At 34.3% G+C, this 22,213-nt stretch overlaps 1 protein-coding gene across 1 annotated transcript in view; it reads left to right on the top strand.

Moving 5' to 3' along the window:
* The first annotated feature begins 2,036 nt into the window (after nucleotides 1-2,036).
* Nucleotides 2,037-22,213, top strand: part of LOC126820850 (monocarboxylate transporter 12-B) — a 44,999-nt gene continuing 24,822 nt past the window's right edge. Inside the window, exon 1 of the mRNA XM_050548993.2 lies at nucleotides 2,037-2,101. The gene's annotated coding sequence lies outside the window, so the exon portion shown is untranslated. The remainder of the gene's footprint in view (nucleotides 2,102-22,213) is intronic.

Raw genomic sequence — 22,213 nt, 5'->3', positions numbered from 1 at the left:
TATCATTTTTCTATGTAAATTAATTGAAAAGAAATACGCCAAGACCTTTCATACATAAGAAAAAGACTCACTGTAAAGCGAGCCCGATTGATTGGGTTTTATATGTGGTATAGGGCCATGAATTTCCCTTTTTCTAGGATACATAAAAAATAGTATTCTTAATTTATATAATAAACAGACTCTATTGTTATCTTTTTTTTATGGAAATTAATTGGAAATATACTTCAAAATCTTTCAAAAATAAGAAAAAGACTCACTATAAAGCGAGGACGATTGGGTTCAATGTGTGGTACAAGGCAGCGATTTTCTCTATTTCTAGGATATATAGAATATTATTCTTAATTTATATAATAAAATCATTCAAATATCTTTTTTTCATGAAATTAATTGAAAAAAAATACTCCAAAATCTTTTAAACATAAGAAAAAGACTCACTATAAAGCGAGGCCGATTGGGTTCTATAAGTGGCATAAGGCAACGATTTTCTCAATTTCTTGGATATATAGGATAATATTCTTAATTTATATAAGAACTCACTAAAATATCGTTTTTTTAAATGGAAATTTATTTAAAAAATACACCAAAATCTTTCAAAATTGAGAAAAAGATTCACTATAGAGCGAGGCCGATTGTGTTCAATGTGTGGTATAAGGCAATGATTTTCTCTATTTCTAGGATATATAGGATAATTTTCTTAATTTATATAATAAAATCACTGCAAATATGTTTTTTATGGAAATTAATCGAAGAAAATACACCAAAATCTTTTAAACATAAGAAAAAGACTCCGTAAAGCGAGGCCGATTGGGATCTATAAGTGGCATAAGGCAACGATTTTCTCAATTTCTTGGATATATAGGATAATATTCTTAATTTATATAAGAACTCACTAAAATATCGGGTTTTTTTAAAATGGAAATTAATTTAAAAAATACACCAAAAGATTCACTATAAAGCGAGGCCGATGGTGTTCAATGTGTGGTATAAGACAATGATTTTCTCTATTTCTTGGATATATAGGATAATATTCTTAATTTATATAATAAAATCACTGCAAATATGTTTTTTTATGGAGATTAATTGAAAAAAATACTCCACAATCCTTTAAACACAAGAAAAAGACTCACTATAGAGCGAGGCCGATTCGGCTCTGTGTGTGGTATAAGGCAATGATTTTCTCCATTTCCAGGATATATAGGATAATATTCCTAATTTATATAATAAAATCACCGTAATATCTTTTTTTTTTATGGAAATTAATTGAAAAAAATAACCCAATATAATTTTAACATAAGAAAAAGACTCACTATAAAGCGAGGACGGTTGGGTTCAATGTGTGGTATAATGCAACGATTTTCTCTATTTCTAGGACATATAGGGTAATATTTTTAATTTATATAATCAAATAACCTACTATTGTTTTTTATGGAAATTAATTTAAGAAAATACTCCACAATCCTTGGATTCTATGTAATAGTGTGATGATTTTCTCCATTTCTAGGATAATATTCTTAATTTATAATAAAAAGAGTTACTCTAATATAATTATTTTATGGAGATTAATTGAAAGAAATATCAAAATCTTTTAAACATAAGAAAATGACTCACTATAAAGCGAGGCCGATTGGGTTGTATATATGTGGTCATAGGATAGCCTATATATGATAATATTCTTAATTTATATAATAAAATCACTCTAATATCTTTATTTTATGGAAATTAATTGAAAGAAATACTCCAAATTTCTTTCAAATATAAGAAAAAGACTCACTATATAAAGCGAAACCGATTTATGTGTCGTATAATGCGATGATTTTCTCTATTTCTAGGACATATACGATAATATTCTTAATTTAAAATAATAAAATCGCTCAAATTTCGTGTTTTTTATGGAAATTAATTGAAAAAATATTCCAAAATCTTTTAATTTAAGTAGATCCAAGATCTGATTTTAGCCTCTACTATACATAATGTCAAGGCCGTACATCGAACTGTCAATCAAATTGACTGACATGTTCCTAGATCTATCGTTTACCGCTATATATTGCTGTTTTGCCGTAGCTGCGACTCAGATTATCATTATGCTTTAGACTTCAAATAGGTAACATTTTTAGTTTATGCGGACGCCTTTCATGCCAAGCGGGGCTTGGATAAATACCCTCTATTACAACAATACCGTAAAACAATTTTTATAGCGGTTGCAAGTAATTCAAGGTTTGTCATTGTGTAGGCCTATTCACCTACCCGTTTCTTAATTTATCAATATCATGGCATATTTGGACCTTTACTTTGTATTTATTTTTTAACCCGCGATAGCACGATTTACCATATCTATTCAAATCCACCCAAAATCCACCATTATTTATTTCAATATCTCTCATATAATAATAATTAAACTTTATTTCATATATAATTTATTGTTTTTGTTAAGATTATTATTTATAGGGTTTCACACTGCGTTAAGATTATTATTATTATTATTATAGGGTGCCCCGTGCAGCGAAAATCTTATCTACTGAAAGATCAACTTGACACGGCGAATGTGCACACTTCAGTTGCTTGTTTCGAAGTGATTTCTGGCTCGTCACGCAGTACGATAACACTCGTAGTCGTATAGCCTTTGCATGTGAAATTCTCTACACATCTATCAACTATTGTGGGTTGCACATGATGATAGTACCTCACCGGGACGAAGTTGGGGGGCGCTCTGTAATTACTAGTTCGAACACTGGTTGTTTAGTAATTGGGTTTATTGTCGATTCAACTCATGTAAACAATACAGGACGGCTTACAAAATAGTCTACAACAAAATTTATATCTACAGCACAGTAAACAACACAGGTGAAAACAATATACGGACGTCAGACGCCCACCATCGTGCATCACCGCATGGCTTCTATCTAGACCATAATAATCAGTTACTATGACAATAATACAGATAATTCAACCGGACACATGGATGCGGCGCTCGTTCTTCGTCTTTTTACGCAAAATACTAATTTTTGGCATAATATACCGGCCCCTATCGAATGAATATGAGATACAAATTGACATATGACCAAAATTTACAAGATTAACATGTAGAACTAAAAATGCTTATTCTTCCCTGAGAATATAAAATTAATGTCTACACTTAATCTTGATAACTACACTCATAATGTATCTTAAATAATATAATCAATATTCAATATACATAATATCAAACTATAGAAACATTTATTTTAATCTTAAGATTCTATCTTTGATATTATCACTAAAGTATCAATTTGTAATTCTTAAGCTATAACTCAAAAGTTTATATTTCCACAGTTCTCATTGTTCTTAGTTCATGAATCACGACGTAATTCGCAAATACTGAATTTACAAACTACAGTTCACTTGATGCTGTACGACAGCTTTCTAAATAAATGCGATGGTGAATACGGAATTCACATATCGAAGTTATCTATTTCACAGTGTAATAAGCGAATGCGGAATTCACAAAATTACAGTTCTAGTTCTTAAGGGCAGGGTTCATGGTTTCTAGTGTAATGGCCAATACGGAATTCACAAATTACAGTTCACGGACATGAGCCTACTAAAATTCACATTTCACAGTAAACTAACTTTCACAGTTCACGATTCAGTTACTAAATTTCAAAGTTCACGATTCAGGAACTCGGGGGGCTTTCAACCAGTTTCTAGTCACTAATTCACGAACACTAAGACTTCTTGATGCGTGATCAGCTGGGTTTTGAGCAGACGGAATGTAGCGCCACTGATCATCAGTCGAACCATCATGTATAATCGCGAGTCTATTCGCAACGAACACTTGATGTCTGGTTGTCTCGTTTCTGATGTACTTAATAACTGTTTGACTATCAGTCCAGAAGAAACACTTGTTTATTGGAATGGAAAGTTCTCGTTGCAGCATGTTGTTGACTCTCACTATGGTTGTTGCTGCAGAAAGTTCAAGTTTTACTATCGTATGTAGTTTGATCGGGGCCACCCTGGATCTGCCAATCAAGAACGATGTATGAATTACACCGGCTTCATTTTCTAGTCGTACATAAGTCACTGATCCATATCCGAGCTGGCTCGCGTCAGCAAAATGATGTAACTGTGTGCTAACAACAGCTCCAAAATCTTTAGGTTTAATACATCTTGAAAGTTTCACAGTTTCTAAATTCTTCAAATCATCAATCCACTTATTCCATTCGCGACAATGATGAAGAGGAATGGACTCATCCCAAAAAAGCTTCTCTCTGCATAATGCTTGTAGAATAATCTTGGCTTTCAGGATGAAAGGAGCAGCGATTCCAAAGGGTCGTACACCGAACTCATGATGGACAAAATATTGCACTTTGTCGCTTTAGAATTCAAATTACTCATGTTGACACTAAATTCTATCATATCAGTTTCAACAGACCACTGTACGCCAAGAGCACGTTTAACAGGAAGACTGTCAGTATCGAAATCTAGATTCTTAAATCCTTCTTCTCTCTTTTCTAATGGAATGGTCTGAAGTAATTCTTTACTATTACTGATCCACTTAGTAAGGTTAAATCCGGCCTTTGACAGAATTTCGCAAAGTTCTTTTACAAGATTTACACTCTCTGTTACAGTAGGTAGGGATTTCAGAAAATCGTCTACATAAAAGTCCTTTTCTATACAGCGGGTTACGTCTTGCCTATAAAGATGCTGATACTCTAAGGCAACTTTACGCAGCGCGTAATAAGAACAACTGGGGGAGCTGACAGCTCCAAAAAGATGTACCAACATTCTATATTCTGTTAAAGGTTGATTTAAGTCACTATTGGGCCACCATAGAAATCTCAACATATCAATGTCTGATTTGTTCACACGGACCTGATAAAACATGGCTTCAATATCCGCCATGACAGCTATAAAATCCTCACGCCATATTAAGAGGACTCCTAAAAGGGTGTTTGTAAGGTCGGGACCTTGCAGTAAAAGAATATTCAAAGATATTCCATTAAAAGTAACAGGGCAGTTGAAGACAACTCTAAACTTGTTGGGTTTCTTTGGGTGTGTTACAGGATGGTGAGGAATGTACCATACCCTTCCATCGTTCCTGGCTAAATCTTTAGGCGGAATCTTCTCACAATAGTTCTTGTTCTCCAGGTTGTCCATGAAATCTGCATATTGTTCAAGTAATGAACTGTTCATCATCAGACGACGCTTTAGTCGAAAAGCATACATTTCGGCTTGTAGTTTATTGTTCGGAACAAGTTGGCTTGGATTCCGAAAAGGAAGTCTTGTTTCAAAATGACCATCTTTTAACACAGCAGATTGGCTCACAATTTGTACAAACTGTTTATCTTCGACAGACGAGTTCAGTGTGTTGTCACACAAACGTTCGCCAAATTCCAGGTTGAAATATCGTTTGACCTGGTCTTCTAATCTAGCATCAAGACTACAAAAGTTAACTTTCACATGGTTCACTTCCACTTCTTTTATCTTGTTAAATCCATAGAACAGCCACCCAAGAGGCGACTTTATTCCATAGGGTTCACCTAATTTACCTGTTGCGAGTTCTAAGGGTGTGGTCGCAGCTGGCACGTTAATTCCAATCATGATGGAAACTTTAGGGATCTGAATTTCACGAACATCAGGAACAGAAATTCCATGAAAATGTTGTTATTCTTCTTTGTCTTTCTGAGAAGGAGCATCAGACGCGGTAACAGGCATCTTGTATTGCAGGTAAGGTGACGGCAAGTCAATAAAATGAGTACCATTCAAGTCTCCAATTTGTAACACATCAGTCACATTTTCAGTCTTAACGGCTTGTTCACCGTTCAAAGTTTTCATGTTAAGGGTCACAGGTCTACACCGAACTTTCAAAGCGGTTATTATATCTGGTGTCACGAATTCTGCACTAGAACCATTATCAACAAATGCGTAAGTTGTCACGCTATCACCGGTTATCTTGGATCTTATACGTACAGGTGTAACAGTCATTAGTGGATCACCGTTAGAGGCAATTTCTGCACCACTGGTACTACATGTTACTGTCAAAGAACAACTGGAAGTCACATTAGCCTTCAGTAGGGTATCGTCATTTATGTTCTGTTGATGTCTTCTTTGATCATGGAGAATTGTGGGATGGGATCTCTGACACTTTGTGCATCTGGCAGATTCAGGAAATATACAGTTCTGTTTCCTATGCCCACTGTTCAAGCATAAAAAACAAAGTCCAGCTTTAAAACAAAAAGACGATCTTTCTTCTGGTGATAAGGCACCAAATCTACGACATTCTAACAGGAAGTGCTTGCTTTCTCGACCACAGTAAGTACAAGGTGGTTTCTTGGCTAAATTCTCAGGTTTAGTATTCTGGGTACCGGAACTATTCTCCCTTGTCACAGAAGCCAGAACTCGTTTAGGTCGAACCGAGTGAGTAGGATAGCTTCTCTGGGCTAATTGTGTATCGGCGCGACGTTGGTAACCAAGACCTGCCACACGTGGGTCATTCTCATTTCTGGACAAGTGACCAACAAACGACTCAAAATCTTCCAATGTTGGAGAGCGGTTATCAACTTCACGTAACCTTCCAACAGTATTAATCCAGCTTTGTTGCCAGGACAATGGTAACTTTAACGCCAGTAATTTCAAATACTCAAAACTGTCCATGCTTTTCATTTCCAGGTTTCCAATCTTCGCATTACAGCAGTTGAGGATGAACACAGCAAATTTTCTTATGGCGAGTTTGTCACCTACATTAATCTTGGGCCACTCTTCAGCCTTACTTCGGTATGCAGCTGCCAATATTGGGGCTTGTCCATACTCTCGCTTCAATAGCATCCAGGCGCGATCATAACCGTGTTCTGGTGGGTCAATGAGTGGACATTGCTTGATTAATTCACGAGCTTCACCTTTGGTATATTTAATCAAATATTCTAATTTTCTGGCATGATCACTGGTTTTACTTTCAATGACATACTTAAAGTTTTTCACGAAGGTATTAAATGACAAAATATCTGTTCTATCAAATATCTCAATGTCAGTTGAAGGCAAGGAGAATTCTCCTTGGTTCTCGATCAGCTTATTTAGTATCGCCACCATAGACGAGTCTTCACCACTTGAAGTATTTACGGGCATGTATTGCACGTGATCAGACCGAGGGGGTGGGCCTGGGTTCACTGGTTCTACAATGTCACTTGTAGCATTCACAAAATTAGGCTGGCTAGGAATACAAAATGTTTCTGGATCATTCACACGATTCTCTAAATTAGTGTTCTTGATAGGAGTTAATCTTGGCATGCTTCTTTCAGTTTCAGTTTCAGAAAACACGAAATCATGATCACTAACAACTGGTTTCTGTTTTAAACGACGATTCAATTCTCTTGCAGCCTGAAGTTTTGACTTTAAAATTAATTCTTCTTCCTTTCGTTCTAAATCAGCTTCTTGGGCCTTTAATTCTATCTTTCTTCGTTAGAAATCAGCCTTTTCTGTTGCTCGACGAATTTCTAATTCGGCAGCTTCTAATTCTAGTCTTCCTTTTATATCTTGTTTCCGTTCTTCAATTCTGGTTCTATCTTCCAGGGTTTCTAACATGCACTGGATTTCAATTTCATCTTTAAGACTTTGAACAAAACTATCTTTATGGTTTTCTGTCGGTGCTTCATGATTAGCTGTGTTATCTACAGGAATCACATTATCAGTGTCATTTTGTTCTACGTTGTTTTCTTGTTGCTCACCAACTGGATTGGGGGCATGTTCATTTTCATTTACAGCAACTCCGGCCCCGTTTGGGGGAGTATCGCCATTATGACCCGGCACGATTCTGTCGTTGAACGGGCGATTGGTAACATTCTCACTAGTTCTATCCAAAGTCACATCTGCTGCACTGCACACAAATGACAGTAGGCAGATATACAATAAAATCTTCATGACATTCTAAAGTTCTCAATTCTACTCACGAGTCCTTATGTTTTCACTAAGTAATGTGGGTTGCACATGATGATAGTACCTCGCCGGGACGAAGTCACCGAACACAATTTGGCGAACTATTCGGCTAGCGACCTATTCGACCGATCCAGCTGGCAACCTGTTCGTTGGCAACCTATTCGTTGGCAACCTATTCAGAATAAATTCAACAGTCGGCCAAACTCATCTATTTTTATCAACCAATCAAATCCAACGTTACGTCTATCAAATGAAAGTAGAATATATTATTATTTATCCATTCCTTTAGCCCAGAATAGAGATGTATTTTCGCATTATCTTACAAAATTCTGGACATCCAACTAAATATATTCCAAAATGGAAAATAAATAAGCTTTCCAAATATTATTAGTAAAAGTTGGCACAGTCATATTAAAGCGATGCACTCTCATCCTAAACATGGCCAATTTTGAAAAAAAAATTAAACGGAAAGACTGTTAATGTTAATATCCCGTGTCAAAATTCGGACCATCGTACAAAATTCTGATAATCCACCTAAACATATTCTAAAAGGTAATTGAATAAGCTTTCCAAATCTTATTAGTAAAAGTTGGCACAATCATATTAAAGGGGTGCGCTCTCAACCTGAACATAGCCCATTTTTCAATATTTTAAAGTGAAAGAACGGTAATATTCCGAGTCAAAATTTGGACCATCGTACAAAATTCTGAGCATCGGGCTATATATTTTCTGAAAGGTAATTGAATAAGCTTTCTAAATATTATTAGTAAAAGTTGGCACAATCATATTAAAGGGGTGCACTCTCATCCTAAACGTCGTCCATTTTTCAATATTTTTAAAGTGAAAGAACGGTAATATTCCGAGTCACAATTAGAACCATCGTACAAAATTCTGAGCACCCAGCTATATATATTCTGAAAGGTAATTGGATAAGCATCCAAATATTATTAGTAAAACTTGGCACAATGATATTAAAGGGGCGCGCTTTCAACCAGAACATAGCCAATTTTTCAATATTCTAAATGTAAAAATAGACCTGTATTTTTTTCGAAGCCCCATTTTCGGATCATCGTACAAAATTCTGAACATCCAGCTATATATATTCTGAAAGGTAATTGATTAAGCTTTCTAAATATTATTAGTAAAAGTTGGCACAATCATATTAAAGGGGTGCGCTCTCATCCTAAACGTCGACAATTTTTCAATATTTAAAAGTGATAGAACGGTAATATTCCGAGTCAAGATTCGGACCATCGCACAAAATTCTGAGCATCTAGCTATATATATTCTGAAAGGTAATTGAATAAGCTTTCCAAATATTATTAGTACAAGTTGGCACAATCATATTCAAGGGGTGCGCTCTCAACCTGAACATAGCCATTTTTCCAATATTCTACATGTAAAGATAGGCCGGTATTTTTTTCGAAGTCGAAATTCGGATCATCGTACAAAATTTTAAGCATCCAGCTATATATATTCTGAAAGGTAATTGAATAAGCTTTCTAAATTATATTAGTAAAAGTTGGCACAATCATATTAAAGGGGTGCGCTCTAATATTAAACGTCGCCAATTATTCAATATTTTAAAGTGAAAGAACGATAATATTCCGAGTCAAAATTAGGACCATCGTACAAAATTCTGAGCATCAAGCTATAAATATTCTGAAAGTTAATTGAATAAGCTTTATAAACATTATTAGTAAAAGTTGGCACAATCATATTAAAGGGGTGCGCTCTCATCCTAAACGTCGCAAATTTTTAAATATTTTAAAATGAAAGAACGGTAATATTCCGAGTAAAAATTTTGAACATCGTACAAAATTCTGAGCATCCAGCTATATATATTCTGAACGGTAATTGAATAAGCTTTCCAAATATTATTAGTAAAAGTTGGCACAATCATATTAAAGGGGTGCGTTCTCAACCTGAACATAGCCAATTTTTCAATATTCTAAATGTAAAGATAGGCCGGTATTTTTTTCGAAGTCGAAATTCGGATCATCGTACAAAATTCTGAGCATCCAGCTATATATATTCTGAAAGGTAATTGAATAAGCTTTCTAAATATTATTAGTAAAAGTTGGCACAATCATATTAAAGGGGTGCGCTCTCATCCTAAACGTCGCCAATTTTTCAATATTTTAAAGAGAAAGAACGGTAATATTCCGAGTCAAAATTCGGACCATCGTACAAAATTCTGAGCATCCAGCTATATATATTCTAAAAGGTGATTAAATAAGCTTTCCAAATATACTTAGTAAAATATGGCACAATCATATTAAAGGGGTGCGCTCTCATCCTAAACGTCGACAATTTTTCAATATTTAAAAGTGAAAGAACGGTAATATTCCGAGTCAAGATTCGGACCATCGCACAAAATTCTGAACATCTAGCTATATATATTCTGAAAGGTAATTGAATAAGCTTTCCAAATATTATTAGTACAAGTTGGCACAATCATATTAAAGGGGCGTGCTCTCAACCTGAACATAGCCATTTTTTCAATATTCTACATGTAAAGATAGGCCGGTATTTTTTTCAAAGTCGAAATCGGATCATCGTACAAAATTCTAAGCATCCAGCTATATATATTCTGAAAGGTAATTGAATAAGCTTTCTAAATAATATTAGTAAAAGTTGGCACAATCATATTAAAGGGGTGCGCTCTAATATTAAACGTCGCCAATTATTCAATATTTTAAAGTGAAAGAACGATAATATTCCGAGTCAAAATTAGGACCATCGTACAAAATTCTGAGCATCAAGCTATAAATATTCTGAAAGTTAATTGAATAAGCTTTATAAACATTATTAGTAAAAGTTGGCACAATCATATTAAAGGGGTGCGCTCTCATCCTAAACGTCGCCAATTTTTCAATATTTTAAAATGAAAGAACGATAATATTCCGAGTAAAAATTTTGAACATCGTACAAAATTCTGAGCATCCAGCTATATATATTCTGAACGGTAATTGAATAAGCTTTCCAAATATTATTAGTAAAAGTTGGCACAATCATATTAAAGGGGTGCGTTCTCAACCTAAACGTCGTATATTTTTCAATATTTTTAAAGTGAAAGAACGGTAATATTCCGAGTCAAAATTAGAACCATCGTACAAAATTCTGAGCATCCAGCTATATATGTTCTGAAAGGTAATTGGATAAGCTTTCCAAATATTATTAGTAAAAGTTGGCACAATGATATTAATGGGGCGCGCTCTCAACCTGAATATAGCCAATTTTTCAATATTCTAAATGTAAAAATAGACCTGTATTTTTTTTCGAAGTCCATATTCGGATCATCGTACAAAATTCTGAACATACAGCTATTCTGAAAGGTAATTGATTAAGCTTTCTAAATATTATTAGTACAAGTTGGCACTATCATATTAAAGGGGTGCGCTCTCAACCTGAACATAGCCCAATTTTCAATATTTTAAAGTGAAAGAACGGTAATATTCCGAGTCAAAATTAGAACCATCGTACAAAATTCTGAGCATCCAGCTATATATGTTCTGAAAGGTAATTGGATAAGCTTTCCAAATATTATTAGTAAAAGTTGGCACAATGATATTAATGGGGCGCGCTCTCAACCTGAATATAGCCAATTTTTCAATATTCTAAATGTAAAAATAGACCTGTATTTTTTTTCGAAGTCCATATTCGGATCATCGTACAAAATTCTGAACATACAGCTATTCTGAAAGGTAATTGATTAAGCTTTCTAAATATTATTAGTACAAGTTGGCACTATCATATTAAAGGGGTGCGCTCTCAACCTGAACATAGCCCAATTTTCAATATTTTAAAGTGAAAGAACGGTAATATTCCGAGTCAAAATTCGGACCATCGTACAAAATTATGAGCATCCAGCTATATATATTCTGAAAGGTAATTGAATAAGGTTTCCAAATATTATTAGTAAAAGTTGGCATAATCATATTAATGGGGCGCGCTCCCAACCTGAATAAAGCCAATTTTTCAATATTCTAAATGTAAAGATAGACCTGTATTTTTTTCGAAGTCCAAATTAGGATCATCGCACAAAATTCTGAGCATCTAGCTATATATATTCTGAAAGATAATTGAATAAGCTTTCTAAATATTATTAGTAAAAGTTGGCACAATCATATTAAAGGAGTGCGCTCTCATCCTAAATGTCGCCAATTTTTCAATATTTTAAAGTGAAAGAACGGTAATATTCTGAGTCTAAATTCGGACCATCGTACAAAATTCTGAGCATCCAGCTATATATATTCTGAAAGATAATTCAATAAGCTTTCCAAATATTATCAGTAAAAGTTGGCACAACCATATTAAATGGGCGCGCTCTCAACCTGAATATAGCCAATTTTTCAATATTCTAAATGTAAAGATAGACCTGTTTTTTTTTTCGAAGTGAAAATTAGGACCATCGTACAAAATTCTGAGCATCCAGCTATAAATATTCTGAAAGGTAATTGAATAAGCTTTATAAATATTATTAGTAAAAGTTGGCACAATCATATTAAAGGGGTGCGCTCTCATCCTAAACGTCGCCAATTTTTCAATATTTTAATGTGAAAGAACGGTAGTATTCCGAGTCAAAATTCGGACCATCGTACAAAATTCTGAGCATCCATCCTAAACGTCGCCAATTTTTCAATATTTTAAAGAGAAAGAACGGTAATATTCCGAGTCACAATTCGGACCATCGTACAAAATTTTGAGCATCCAGCAATATATATTCTAAAAAGTGATTAAAAAAGCTTTCCAAATATACTTAGTAAAATATGGCACAATCATATTAAAGGGGTGTGCTCTCATCCTAAACGTCGACAATTTTTCAATATTTAAAGTAAAAGAACGGTAATATTCCGAGTCAAAATTCGGACCATCGTACAAAATTCTGAGCATCTAGCTATATATATTCTGAAAGGTAATTGAATAAGCTTTATAAATATTATTAGTAAAAGTTGGAACAATCATATTAAAGGGGTGCGCTCTCATCCTAAACGTCGCCAATTATTCAATAGGTCGCCAAATTGTGTTCCGTGACGAAGTCGGGGGGCGCTCTGTAATCACTAGTTCGAACGCTGGTTGTTTAGTAATTGGGTTTATTGTCGATTCAACTCATGTAAACAATACAGGACGGCTTACAAAATAGTCTACAACAAAATTTATATCTACAACACAGTAAACAACACAGTAAACAACACAGGTGAAAACAATATACGGACGTCAGGAGCCCACCATCGTGCATCACCGCATGGCTTCTATCTAGACCATAATAATCAGTTACTATGACAATAATACAGATAATTCAACCGGACACATGGATGCGGCGCTCATCGGCAGCATTCAGCGTTCTTCGTCTTTTTACGCAAAATACTAATTTTGGGCATAACAACTATGTAAAAAATCTATTATTGATGATTCTGAATAGCAGTAATATTAACCTATTTGGTTATTACAGCAGCTTTAGAAATTACATTTGTTTTATTTTTTAAATTGCTTAATCATGAACTATATACCGTTGGGAGCGGCATCTTTGGTTTAGTACAAATAATATTTCTGAAACACTCGGGCTAGATTAGAACATGATACTAGCAGTAGTTTCATTTTACTTTTACAAAGTTCTTAAAACAATTGCGGAGTTGCCTAACATGCTAGATAACAAACCTTATCTCGCCAGCCTCCGTGTTTCGAGATAAGAAATGGTTCTATTAACTTCAACGTAGCACATGCGGGAGCGATTCGCACCCGGCATTTGTAAACAAAATTGACAATATTTTTAATCAAAACAACGATTGATTATTGTTATTTATAATATTTCTGCTACACCCAACTACAATTAAGCATATAATCCTACTTGAAACAGGTACAAATCCCATCTTTTTAAATCAAATCGACAGTAGATTGCTTATGTAACACATAAGGGCGGGGCCTCGTGTGCAATAGCCAATCAAAGTACTAATCTGATCAGAGTTGCGCAGTAGTAATACGCCGTAATTAATGAATGTCTGAATCAATTTTGATAAAAACAACGCTTGATTTACTTTATTGTCAATATTTGCTGATAAATGAATGTTGTTTCAGTAGATTGAAAAAATAACTAGAAATAATTTATCATGATCAGTTACTCACAGCTTAAATCCTGACTACCGGTAAAAAGCGAAACAATCATTCTAGTTTATTTTATACTATCCAAACAACTGACAATCAAACGATTGTGTCAATTGCTGCACGCAGCATGACAATACCTATATTGAGGCCATTTATATCTATCAGTGACATAAGACAATAGCATTTTTAATACCAATCAAAGAAACAATGATTTTGTGAACAACAAACAACTTCATAAAGCATACGATGACAACTCACTGGTAGATAATTAACGATACCGGTAAATTATAACAATGGGTACGTGTACAATGTATTGCCATTTTTTTTAAGACGAAACGAAACATCAAATAATCACAGCTTGGATTAATCATTAGGTGTTAATAATGACTTGAGATAGGCTTTATAGATATCAATCAACTAATCATTAATCCAAGACAAGTGATCAGTATTACTCATTGACGCGATCCGGATTATCCGCCATGTGATTGACACTCAATAATGGTTAATCCAGGATAAATACGATTAGAATTTTAAGATTGTTTTCCACCAATTCTCAAAAAGAATCGCCAGTACCGCCAAAATCAAATTTTAATCACCACTTTCATATTTTTATCGCAAATTGCGACTTTGGCAACCGACAGTGTGAGCCCTGGGTTTAAACTTGAAATATATGTTTGTAACCCACAGATCTCGGTTATCGGATCATAACTTCCTGAATTATGGCCCCTGATTGTACGAAAAATCGTGTTTTTAGCTTGTGGACCCTATAGAGGTCATAATTTTTATCCTATTTAAAAACTGTTTTAGTATATCACCGTTACACCCTAAGGATGACTGATTTCAAATTTCCTGAAAATCGGACCAAAACTGACTGACAAAATGGCCGCCCATCGTTCTCAAATAGCGTAAAAATATGGCACATGTATATCAAGGTTGTGGACCCTATATAGAGGTCACAATTTTTATCAGATTTTGTTGAAACTTGAAATGTAAGTTTATAACCCAAAGATCTCAGTTCCTTTGATATTCACGCATATCGGACTGTAACTTCCTGGATTATGGCCCCTGATTGTACGAAAAATCGCGTTTTTAGCTTGTGGACCCTATAGAGGTCATAATTTTTATCCGATTTAAAAAAACGTTTTAGTATATCACTGTTACACCCTAAGGATCACTGAGTTGGTTCCTTTTGATATTCGCGCATATATCGGATAGTAATTTCCTGAATTATGGTCCCTCTAGAGGTCACAGTTTTTATCTGATTTAAAAAAAATGTGTGAATATATCACCATTACACACTAAGATCTTGGATCCTTTTGATAATCACGGATACCCAAACTTAACTTCCTGGATTATGGCCCCTGATTGTTCGAAAAATGGCATTTTTAGCTTGCGGATTCTCTAGACATCACAATTTTTTTTTCCTATTTTAAAAACTGTTTGAATATTTCACCATTCCAGCATAATGAAGGTTGAAATCGAATTTCAGGAAAATCGAAATGAAACTGACCAGCAATAAAGGCCGCTCTTTGTATGCAAATTGTGTAAAACTATGCAATACGAAGGTTGTCGACCCTCTAGAGGTCACAATTTTTATCCGATTCTGATGAAACTTAAAATATATCTTTATATCCCAAAGATCTCAGTCCCTTTTGATATTTGCGCATTTCAGACCATAACTGTCTGGATTATTGCCCCTGATTGTACAAAAAATCCTGTTTGTTTTTAGCTTGTTCTCTAGCCATCTCTTGCAAAATGTAGATGTATCCTGCCTGGCAGCCGCTGGTTGATCTATTTCTCTTTGAGTACCTTAAAACATTTACTTTAAATCTACCATTTTCGATTTTCAAAATTCGAATATTACGTCATTGACATTTTCTAACTTATCTCGCCTTGGAGAAATTAAGGATCAAAGTTTTAAAAAAAATTGACAAAAAGTAGGTCAGATTGCCTTCAAGATTTATTTTTGTATTAGTTAAGAAATTACTAATGCATACACATAATATGGAGTTTGTTGATCGAACCGAAAGTGCCACCATCTTGAAACGTGAAAAGTCTGAAGGCTTTTGCGATATTTTACTTAAAGACATCAGATTTACATCTTCTGAATCCTTTAAGGAATGCCTAAAAAACATTTAGAGCAGAATATTGATTTAGGTCAACTGTGGGGTTCACCATTTTGAATTGAATATGAAAAAACGGACGCGAAAATCAACACAATAGGCCGTCGTTTGGAGAATTTGTGTCCTATTTCCGAAATGAATACATTTCTTGATAGCCAGGATCAGGGTATTTGAAAATTTCAGTGTTCGAGGTCATGAGACGAAGAATCATATTGATTTTCAACGATTTCCGTTAATTACTGCCAAATAGACCAGGAGCCCAGGGGGCCAACCTAGCTGAAAAGTGTACCAATTTTTTCCTATATGTTATCAATGCATGTATATCTGGTATCATCAGAATGTAAGTCTGCCGGGTTTCCGGTGGTGGGTGTGGTATTCCACGGCCAAAATGCCATGCACCTCAACTAGGCTAGATTAGCTCAAAAGTGTATCACCTGAAAACTAGATTAGCTCAAAAGTGTACCACCTGAAAATCATACAGCAGTGTACCATACATGTTCAGGTGTTACAAAAACACTCCAACAGACATTTCTAGTGGTGGGTTACCCCTGACAGAGCTATGTAATTGTCAGACATTTGTAGTGGTAGAGTATCCCTGACAAGAGTTATCTAATTTCCAGGCAACAGCTAGGCTAGATTAGTTGAAATCTGTACCCCCTAAAACAGCTTTGGAGTTGTTCAGTACCACCACAGGAATCATGAATGACCACTGCCAGACAGTTTTTGCGGTTGGTTACCCCTAATAGACAAGCCCTAAAATGCCACGCCCCCAACTAGGCTAGATTAACAGGCACTGTTCCCGTGTTCTAAAAAATTAAATTTTTAGCCAGGATGCGTAGAATACTAATATTCTAGGTGTTATTCTCATGTACAGCGAGAATTTTTGTTTACGGTAAAATTCCATTCCTAAATTTGGAATATTGACTGAGCGTTGGTTTGAACATGGCGGCCCAATTCAAATGAAAATTGTGTATGTTTTTGTATCGCGTAATTCTACATGAAAATAGTGTTGGATTTTTATAAATTTGTGTTTGGATGTGACAAGAAATGATTCCTTTTAGCGACCAAAGAAGAATCACAGTGAAAAATAGACGGTAAGGGTTCCAAAATAGCCTTAGAACCGAGATGGGGAAAAACCTTATTTTCATACTAGTTGTCATTAGGAGCTGACAGTAACGTAGTAGAGAGCAGAGCCGATACAATTTACGTTACTAAAGTAACTGAGAGCAGAGACGATACAATTTACGTTACTAAAGTAACTACGTTACACCCTAATAATGGTCGAATTCAATTTCGTGAAAATCGGACCGAAAACTGCCAGACAAAATGGCCGCCCCATGTATGCAAATCGTGTAAAATATGGTATATCAAGGTTGTGGACCCTCTGGAGGTCACAATTTTGAATTTTGATGAAACATGGAATGCATGTTTATATCCCAAAGATCTTGGTTCCTTTCATTATTCGTGCATATCGGATCGTAACTTCCTGAATTATGGCCCCTGATTTTACAAAAAAATTCACTTTTAGCTTGTGGTCCCTCTAGAGGTCACAATTTTTATCCGATTTAAAAAAACATTTTTATACGCCCACATTTTCATGTAGACGTTTATTGCATCGCCCCTGTCCGTCTGTCCGTCCACAATTTGTTTGTGGACACTTTACAGGTCACAATTTTTATCCGATTTTGTTGAAACTTGAAATATAGGTCTATCTTTCAAAGATTATTATCCCTTGATTGTACAAAAAATCGCATTTTGAGCTTGTGGTCCCTATAGAGCTTACATGTTTTATGTGATTTTAAAAAAAAACGTGTGAATATATCAGAGTTATACACTAATGTTGGTTGAGTTCAAATTTTGTGAAAATCGGACAAAACCTGACGGACATAATGGTATATCAAGGTTGTGGACCCTCTATGGGCTACAGTTTTTTTTCCGATTTGGATGAAACTTTTATATGTTTTTATCATAAAGATCTTGGTTCCTTTTGGTAATCACACCATAGAACTGTATTAGAAAGGAAGTCCGACTGGTCGTTTTTGTTATACATCGCAGTTAAATAAAATTAAAAACCTGAAGAAATGAGTATGGAGTCCTGTGAGCTTCGGAATAAAATAAGAACAAAACTTCGTCTTCACAACTACCAACTACCAAGATATATCCGAAATGAATGTTAAAACATGTGTAAGTTATTTTGTATCAATACGATTAGTTAAATGTTTCGTTCATACACAGGCCTAACAACAATAACACATGTAAGTTATTGAATAATCATTTTCAGTGAGAATGCGTCCTGGAACATGTATTATAAAACCTAATTTGTTTTCATTTGATATAATATTTCGTCAAACCTAATAAAAACTATGCAGCTAATCTAGAATCTAAAATTTTCTAATTATACAGGCCTATATAGGCCAAGTCATGTTCTATCTTTAGGCCTTCGTTTTTTTGTTGTTTTTTTTGGTGTATCTCATAATCATTACTTCAAGGTTTCTTCATAGTATCACCCACGGTTTCGGGGCTATTCTTCGTTGGAATATGCACCCAGGTGATACATATGTACATATGTAATATTTCATACATATGGATGAGCTAGGATTGGGGGTGTATAGCTCATTACTGGAGAAGTATTCTGGTGAAGGCGGTCACTGTTCATTAAAAGTCCAATTCCAAATTCATTTCAATATTACTTTATATACAGTTTTTAAAATACATTATTTACAAATTAAATACAAGGCATTCGATCTCCTTGTCTGTGTGTCTCTAATTTCATCTGCCCTCTTGTCTGTGTGTAGAGGTCTTTTAAAGTAACTAATTTGTATACAGACAAAAGGACAATGATTTCAACAAATCAAATTAAAGATAAAAATATTGTAACACATCAAATGAAAAGAAGTTAAATAAATATATAAATTTCATTGGTTGAAAGTTTCATAGTGAAATATAATTTATAGGATCTAATAAACTTTAAGCCATAAAGAATTAAAAAGCATTGACACTTGATTGGCATTGATCAGACTGCATTGTTAACTGTATAAATCTTTGCTCAAGGTTTCTCTTAATAAGCCTACTGGCATCCAAAGATTATAAAACAGTCAAAGCCAATCATGCTTTTAGGCAATTACTTTTTATAGACTTTAAATCAAAATATTAACACTAAAAGTAAAGAAAGACCAAATGATAACCTTACTATTAGCTATATTGTCTATATACTTTAAGAAATAAATTCTGTATATCCTTAAAATAAAATTTGAAAAAGAAGTAGAATTTAGTATCACTATTCGGTGATAATAGCCCCTCAAAAGTATGTTAATAGCTAAAATTTCTTTTTTAGATTGTAAGAAAAACTGTTTTGTTTGTAACATTATTATATATATCGTATACGTGTATAAATAAATTAAAAAATTATGTTTTTAGTGAATTCATTAAATATGTAGGAAAATTCAGTTAATATTTTCTATAAAATTCAGACCTTTATAAATGGTCTCAGCATTTTGCCAATTTCAAATGTGCTACCGGTATTTTAAAAAGATATGTATGCACACTGAAATTTCAAGGTAAACATATTTAAAAATCATCTGAATGGGTGTCTGTTTCTAAGCCCTCTTTTAATATTGAAAACATTATCATATTCATTCAAATTCAGTTATATATAGTAAATACTTGAAAGTAGGCTCAGTAGCTAAAATGTGTATAATGCTTCGTCATACTTTCAAGCCAGATATAGTGTGTTTAGATTTTTTATGCAAGTTAAATATTGGTTGTATTGACATTATAAAATTTCCATGAATGTAAGTCTAAATATCGGATAGTGACGCTGGTTTTTTTGCCTTCTAACAATATTTATTTAATCAGTATTACATAATCTAAAGATACATAATTACTGGATCTGAAAACTGTTAGGATTATGTTGAATATATTAATACCCCTTTAAACTCCTCAATTTCTTTATGAAGATGTAAATACCCCTTTAAACCCTGTACTTTCTTTTGTAGGCCTCTGAATATAAGATGAGCTCTACCCTGCTACAACCCTCCATGAATAAAAGACTTTATTGCAAGTCAAAAGACTTTACTGTCAGTAATTTCGGACGGAGGGCCTGGCAAGGACATTGTCAATTCGATTCGTTGGAGTACATGTAAAAGAATCCTTGATAGAAATCGAAATAGGAGTAGGTAATTACCCTGCTGTTTGGGCAGCCAAACCATGCAGAAAAATAGGAGATAAACCCTATCTGTTAAAAGATGTAGCCCCTATCGTGTTTGGAGAAGGAGGGGGGGGGGGGATTCAGGAACACCACATTTGATATAAATCTGTTGAAAAACTGTAGCCTCTATTGCTTTTCGGAGGTTTTCAGGGGTTAACTCCGGAACAGAGTTTTGTGGAGCACTGATTATTGATGGAGTTCGTCCTCCCATGAATGTACAACCAGGGGTAATAATCCAGAAATTTAAGGTTCGACATGTGTCCGAGTTATTTGGGAAATAAACATATATTGTAAGCTTCATCTAAATTGGATAAAAATTGTGACCTGTAGAGTGTCCACAAACAAATGTGAACAATGGTAACAGCATGATACGAGTTGATTATTGGCTTGTCATGTGAATAAATGTCTAATTAATACTTTATATAACATATGTTCGTTAAAAAAGTATTAACATTAGTGTTACTTTGCTCTTATTTTTTGAAAAATTTTCACAAGTTGTTTTCCTTTATTTTGTTAATGTAGAATGGTAATGAACTGCTCTTTTCATTTTCTTTGTTTTATTTGTTTCGTTTGAATTTGATTTATCTGTTTAGTTTTTGATTGTTTAATTTTTGTTAATGAAGTTGATTCTTTTAAACTTCGTTTTTTATTTTTGAACTCTACTTGGTGTAGGTGTTCATCAGGTAATACCTTGACTGAGTTCAATATAGAGATTAGCCGGTTGATTTATTGGATATAAACCTTTGAATAATAGCGAATAACAGGCAGCTGTGTTTAATTGTCTTTAATTGTGTTTAATTATGTTCTCCTGATTTTGATTGTTTCTGTGTGTTTGAAGTAAATGTTTGTGATATGTGCTTAGAAACACTTCATGTGTAATGAAGCGCTATATAAATCGAACAATAATAATAATAATAATGACAATACGTCCACATGAAAATGTGGGCGAATAAAAGGTGCTTAAGTATGAATAAAGAAGTTTTTTATGCATCTGGCTATTTTTTGTTTATATCTGTAATTGTGAAAAAATTATGTACCGGTATCTTATTGTTGTGTAAATATTTGTTAGTTTTATTGTTCTAACAAGAAAAGAACCCTGTACGTATGTACTTAAAAGAACCCTTGCCAGTTCAAAATTGTGGGGTTGGGATGGTCTAGAGTGCCCGCTTCAACCTCTAGCTGGCCGGTCAACTCGTGCTTGCGGTTGTTGTTTCAATCCCAGGAGTGAGCGTATGTGGCTTGGAGATAGGGGTGCCTTCTCAGCTTCATAGGTTTACTCCGGTTTCCTTCTACATGAAAGACCCCTGCGCGTGCGCCAAGATAATAAAAATGAAAAATAAGACTTGTCTGCAATATTACCTTTGGTGGAAGCGGACGTTAAACACTAAGAACAACAACAGTTCAAGATTGAAGAAGCATGGACAGACAGACGCTGTCCGGGCAAAATTCTCCTTCTTTGCATTTTACAAACATTCATAGAATAAAGATTACCAAACGTTATCCTAACAAAATACTGAAGTATTGCATGTGTTGACAAGATAATGTTCAACCCCATTCCGTTTATGTTTTTCGATTATGTACAATTTAATAGCACCATATCAGCATTATTCATTTTAAATTATAATTTCATAATTAATTTTTCTCTATTTTTTTTTATATGTCATATTAAATTTTTCTACCAATTGAGTCAATGAAATGGGGTTTTAACGTCCAACTTTTTTTTTCTTTGAAAATAGTTTTGAAGAATCAGTTTGATTACAAAAATACACGATGCCAATGTGTACCCATGAGCTTGTGCTTTTGTCCCAACTAGACACTGTTCTTTGGAAGGTCCTCCCTCCTGCACTACCGACCGGGAGAAACCATGCTGCAA

Source organism: Patella vulgata, chromosome 1 (assembly GCF_932274485.2).
Source record: "Patella vulgata chromosome 1, xgPatVulg1.2, whole genome shotgun sequence".
Taxonomy (NCBI): Eukaryota; Metazoa; Mollusca; class Gastropoda; family Patellidae; genus Patella; species Patella vulgata.
This window is presented reverse-complemented; position numbering and strand designations above follow the sequence as displayed.